Source organism: Podarcis vaucheri, assembly GCF_965113315.1.
Source record: "Podarcis vaucheri genome assembly, chromosome: 7".
Taxonomy (NCBI): Eukaryota; Metazoa; Chordata; class Lepidosauria; order Squamata; family Lacertidae; genus Podarcis; species Podarcis vaucheri.
The window spans coordinates 28,702,503-28,708,409 of record NC_138765.1 but is presented as its reverse complement, the minus strand read 5'-3'; the positions used below and the strand labels follow the sequence as shown (position 1 = coordinate 28,708,409).

General features: G+C 43.9%; 1 long non-coding RNA gene across 2 annotated transcripts; it reads right to left on the bottom strand.

Annotated features, from left to right (window-relative positions):
• Positions 1-3,066: 3,066 nt before the first annotated feature.
• Positions 3,067-5,449, bottom strand: LOC309537378. 2 transcript variants are annotated; one of them, XR_014221845.1, is made up of 3 exons: positions 5,318-5,449; positions 4,449-4,620; positions 3,067-3,500 (listed from the first exon to the last, which is right to left on the bottom strand). It is a non-coding gene; the product is annotated as an uncharacterized lncRNA (long non-coding RNA). The 2 variants fall into 2 exon arrangements; XR_014221846.1 differs by lacking the exon at positions 5,318-5,449 and having other exon boundaries at positions 4,449-4,737.
• Positions 5,450-5,907: the final 458 nt, after the last annotated feature.

The window sequence follows — 5,907 nt, the reverse complement described above, 5'->3', positions numbered from 1 at the left end:
TTTAATATTTGTTTTTAAAAATTAATTTCATTATTCTACGATAGATGAAATCTGCCTCAAAGCTGCTTGCAGCAAAAGGCGGGATGCAAATTCTATAAATAAATCGAATGTGGCTCATGCATTTACAATTTGGCACTGGTGAACAGTTTTATAATGCCAAATGATGTCAGCAGAGGGGTGGATATCAGAGAATCTCCCACTGAACCGAGTGTATTCTCAAGTGTCTTTTAAGCCATTCAGCTCGGCTAATATAGTTACCTCAGACTAACTAACAAGATGCTCTGGTATATACATTCTGAGTCTGCCTCAAGATAATGGCTGCATTTGGTTTCCTATGGTTTATCATTACATGAACAAGCCATAGGATTACCACTTCCTCTTTTCTGCTTCTCTGGTGTGGCCATTAGCATATTAGAAGATTTCACTTCATTTTTTAACTAACCACTGTCAGCATTCTGTCTGGGTGTGAGAATTTATAAACCACTGCGTGGTTTATAAAGTTGGCTTGTTTCAGGAAACCACAGTTAAGATAAATCACCTTTTCAGGTTCAGATGTAACCCTAAACTGCGGTTAACTAACAACAGACGTCAAAGCTTCTAATCTTTTTACAGCTGTGCTGGAGAAGGAGAGAGAGGAAATTTTTTTCCTGAGGCTCATTCATGTAATGATAAACAAGGAGCACCCTGGGCTCCTTGAAGAGGAAGGGAAGGTATGAATTCAATTAATAATAATAATTTACCATCAACGTGATACAAACACATAATATTGCTTGAATCTTTCTTCGCTAAAATGCCTGCCACAGACCTGAGCCCTTGAAATAGAGTGGGTTGTAAATTTGCAATATAATAGCTCAGTCAGTAGAGTATGTGACTTAATCTCAGGGTTGTGGGTTCAAGCCCCATGTTGGGCAAAAGATTCCTGCATTGCAAGGAGTTGGACTAGATGACCCTCATGGTCTCTTCCAACTCTACAGTTATATGATTCTATGATTTCCAGACGTTCTTGTTCAAAATGCCCTGCAATATAAAGCAGGTATGGGGAATCTGTGAGGCCCCAAATGTTATTGGACTCCAACTAACATGCCCAATAGCCAGGAATAAAGGGAACTGTGGTCTAGCAACCTCCAGAAGGCTACAGGTCCCCCATGCCTGAACTAAACATTTTTGCCCAAGCAAGACAATGATAGCATCACCGGCTGAAAGATAAGTTCATCAAATGGACCATTCACCTATATGGCATTAGAAGGATGAGGAGGCGAGGCTACGGCAAACCATAGAATCATAGAATCATAGAGTTGGAAGAGACCACAAGGGCCATCGAGTCCAACCCCCTGCCAAGCAGGAAACACCATCAGAGCACTCCTGACATATGGTTGTCAAGCCTCTGCTTAAAGACCTCCAAAGTAGGAGACTCCACCACACTCCTTGGCAGCAAATTCCACTGTCGAACAGCTCTCACTGTCAGGAAGTTCTTCCTAATGTTTAGGTGGAATCTTTTTTCTTGTAGTTTGGATCCATTGCTCCGTGTCCGCTTCTCCGGAGCAGCAGAAAACAACCTTTCTCCCTCCTCCATGTGACATCCTTTTATATATTTGAACATGGCTATCATATCACCCCTTAACCTCCTCTTCTCCAGGCTAAACATGCCCAGCTCCCTTAGCCGTTCCTCATAAGGCATCGTTTCCAGGCCTTTGACCATTTTGGTTGCCCTCCTCTGGACACGTTCCAGTTTGTCAGTGTCCTTCTTGAATTGTGGTGCCCAGAACTGGACACAGTACTCCAGGTGTGGTCTGACCAGAGCAGAATACAGTGGCACTATTACTTCCCTTGATCTAGATGCTATACTCCTATTGATGCAGCCCAGAATTGCATTGGCTTTTTTAGCTGCCGCGTCACACTGTTGGCTCATGTCAAGTTTGTGGTCAACCAAGACTCCTAGATCCTTTTCACATGTACTGCTCTCAAGCCAGGTGTCACCCATCTTGTATTTGTGCCTCTCATTTTTTTTGCCCAAGTGCAATACTTTACATTTCTCCCTGTTAAAATTCATCTTGTTTATTTTTGCCCAGTTCTCTAATCTGTCAAGGTCGTTTTGAAGTGTGATCCTGTCCTCTGGGGTGTTAGCCACCCCTCCCAGTTTGGTGTCATCTGCAAATTTGATCAGGATGCCCTTGAGTCCATCATCCAAGTCGTTGATAAAGATGTTGAATAAGACCGGGCCCAAGACAGAACCCTGTGGCACCCCACTAGTCACTCTTCTCCAGGATGAAGAGGAACCATTGATGAGCACCCTTTGGGTTCGGTCAGTCAGCCAGTTACAAATCCACTGAGTGGTAACATAGTCAAGACCGCATTTTACCAGCTTCTTTACAAGAATATCATGGGGCACCTTGTCAAATGCCTTGCTGAAATCAAGGTAGGCTACATCCACTGCGTTCCCTTCATCTACCAGGCTTGTAATTCTGTCAAAAAACGAGATCAGGTTAGTCTGACATGACTTATTTTTCAGAAATCCATGCTGACTATTGGTGATCACAGCATTCCTTTCTAGGTGCTCACAGACTGTTTGCTTAATGATCTGCTCCAGAATCTTCCCTGCTATTGATGTCAGACTGACTGGGCGGTAATTATTTGGGTCCTCTCTTTTCCCCTTTTTGAAAATAGGGACAACATTTGCCCTCCTCCAGTCTGCCGGGACTTCGCCTGTTCTCCAGGAATTCTCAAAGATGACTGCCAGTGGTTCTGAGATCACATCTGCCAGTTCTTTTAATACTCTTGGATGCAGTTCATCTGGCCCTGGAGACTTGAATACATCTAAACTAGCCAAATATTCTTGTACTATCTCCTTAGTTATTCTGGGCTGTGTTTCCTTTGCTGAATCATTTGCTCCAAATTCTTCAGGTCGGGCATTGTTTTCTTTATCGGAGAAGACTGAGGCAAAGAAGGCATTGAGTAGTTCAGCCCTTTCTGTGTCCCCTGTTTGCATTTCACCATCTTCTCCTCTGAGTGACCCCATTGTTTCTTTGTTCTTCCTTTTGCTACGAACATACCCATGAGACATCACAGTTTATTGCTTTGATGTGCATCATGCTGGTATTTATTGGAATGGTCAAAGCTAAAAAGGGAGGTGGTGATCCAGCAGTCGTAGGTTCTATTAATGGCTTTGTCACATACTTCCTCTGTGACTGCAGGCAAGTCGTCTGACCGCTCTGTGCCTCAGTTTCCCTCTGTGTACAATGCAGTTAATAACACTTAACACCTCCTTCACATTGGGTGTAGTGAGATTTAATGAGGGCTTAAAACACACTTTAAAATTCAAAGATGAAAGGAGCTGGAGTTGGGCAGGTTGTCATTACAGAAGGAGAGGCAAGTGATGCAGGACTGTGTGAACAAACAGCTGATGCCTCTGTGTGAGCTGTTTAGGAATCAACACAACCCCACAGGCAAGGATGACGGTAGTGACATCTGCTGGAAATCCGGACTGTCAATGTGCCTCCACCCTAGAACAAATCCAATGAAGAATACAAAAGTTCGGGGCTTCTGTGTGTACATATGTGTATGCAGTATTGCTTCCTTGTACAGTCATACCTCAGGTTGAATGTGCTTTGGGATGAGCGTGTTCGAGTTGCGCTCCACGGCAACCCAGAAGTAACAGAGCGCATTACTTCTGGGTTTCGCCGCTTGTGCATGCGCAGCTGCTCAAAATGACGTCACGTTCATGCGCAGAAGCGGTGAAAAGCGACGTGCGCGTGCGCAGACGTGCCATCACTGGTTACATTTGCTTCTAGATGCAAACAGGGCTCCAGAATGGATCGCATTTGCATCTAGAGGTACCGCTGTACTGTATATCACAACACTCAGTCTGGATTGCTTGGGGTCGACACATTTTTGGAAATGACAAGAAAGCAAAGTTTCTAGCCCTCACTGAGGCAAGGAGGAAAATGTGGGGAATATGCAGTCAGTTTCCGCTAAAGGCTCAAAATGCGTAAGACAGCAAGTGGTTACTTATTCCCAAAGCCCCAGTTCTTTTTTATTATTATTATTACTATTATTATTACTATTATTATTACTATTATTATTATTATTAAAAAGAGGAGGTATCAGGCCTCCAAGGTAAAAACTATTATGTAATCTCAGATGTGTAGGTGCTGGTTGTGATTACAGAGAAATGAGGCAAACACACGCTTCAGCAGCACTGTAGTGGTAAATTTAGAAGTTCAGGACCTTATTATGACATCCTCCATAGCCACACCTCCAAGGATAATTCAAAAATGCAGGCATCTATGTTGCCATGATAGGCAAATAGCTATATACAAATATACATATCCACAAACAGCAGCAATATATACCATAATACCCAGCTTATTAGGAACAGCTAATAGTAATAGAAAAGTGAGCTGGCTGAATGTGATGTGACAATCAGCATGTTGGAATTTGGCTGGACATACCTGGGTTCACATCCCTGATCAACCATATGGCATGACTGTAGTCCTAAGTATTCAAGTAAGTGCCATTGAACTGAATGGTGTTTCTTTTCTGACTGCAATGGTTCAACGTGTAAAACTCATTGAGGTGTTTTTCTTCTTCTTATAACAACAACAACAACAGATCTTCATCCAGCTGCAATGCAACTTTTAGCATTTAATTAGAAATGTAAACAATTTAAACAGGAAGTGTTGCCATTTAAACTGGAAGCATGAAGTAGAGATCCCATAAACGGAAAAAGAAAGAAGTACCTAGTCTCTGCTTGATTTTTTTCCTTGTTCTGTGACACACACACACACACACACACACACACACACACTATGCTAATATGTCACAAATAGACATGAAAGGCCCATTATTACTCCATTCTCTTGTCAGAGCAAGGGGAATCTCTCTGTTGCCCTGACTCCTCCTCCCTGTGCCTGACCTTGGTTTGTTGAGAATACAGCACACTTCCAACCCTGCTCTCTTGAGTAAGTGTTAAGTGATAAAAGGCTTAACCCACCTTTCACTTCCTGGAACGTGACCAATGCAAGGTGGGACAAAGCCTCTGTCTCTCCCCCACAAGCCTGCACTGGATTCCTTGTCCCCTATGGCTACTTGGCTAGTGCTTAAATTAATGGCTGCATCTAATGCAGCCTAGCAAAGCAGCCTTAAGAAAATGATAGCAAGCTGCCAAGCAAGCAGATTCCTGAAGGATAATTAAACTAATCGATCCGTTCCATTCCATGGTGTTATTATTAGATGGCCAAGTGTTTCAAAGGCTGCGAAATGGAGGAATGCCCCCACCCCACCCCACCCCGAAAATGATCAGCCATTTGCTTCACGTTACCTTTGTCTGTAGCAGCCACATCATGGTTGCCAAATCACACAGGGTGTATTGCTTCTGCTTAGACACATAGTGGTAGAGATAGAAATCTCTTCAGATCCAGCCGCCTGGAGATGAGGAGGCAGATAGTGTCGCCCCAACCCCTGGGTGTGTCTGAACAACCGGGGAGGGGGTGGCTTAGCCACTCATGTTTTCTGTGCCTTCCCTGAGGGGAAGAGATAAGTATATGGTTGCGTGTGGCTCTCTGGATGGGGGAGGAACCCCCCTAGAAGCAAGGCCTCGTGGTTGCAACTTGTGCTGACAGAGTGGGCGTTGAGATTTGTCTCTTCACATGTTGTGTTTTAGGAGCACTAAGCACATGTGCTGAGCTCATCAAGCCAATATGGTGGGGTCTTGGACCTCAGTGTCTGCGAAAAGTGTTCAGCAGCACCACAGAGTTCACTGTTTGAGGAGCACAGCTTAGAAGAGTTTGCCTGTTTGAGAAGGCAAACCCAACAAGAGGAGATGCACCAGCTTTTTGAAATGCACCCGGAGTTAACCAGTGTGCTTGGCTCGCTCATTTGACCCTGCTTTTCAAATATAGAGGCACGTTG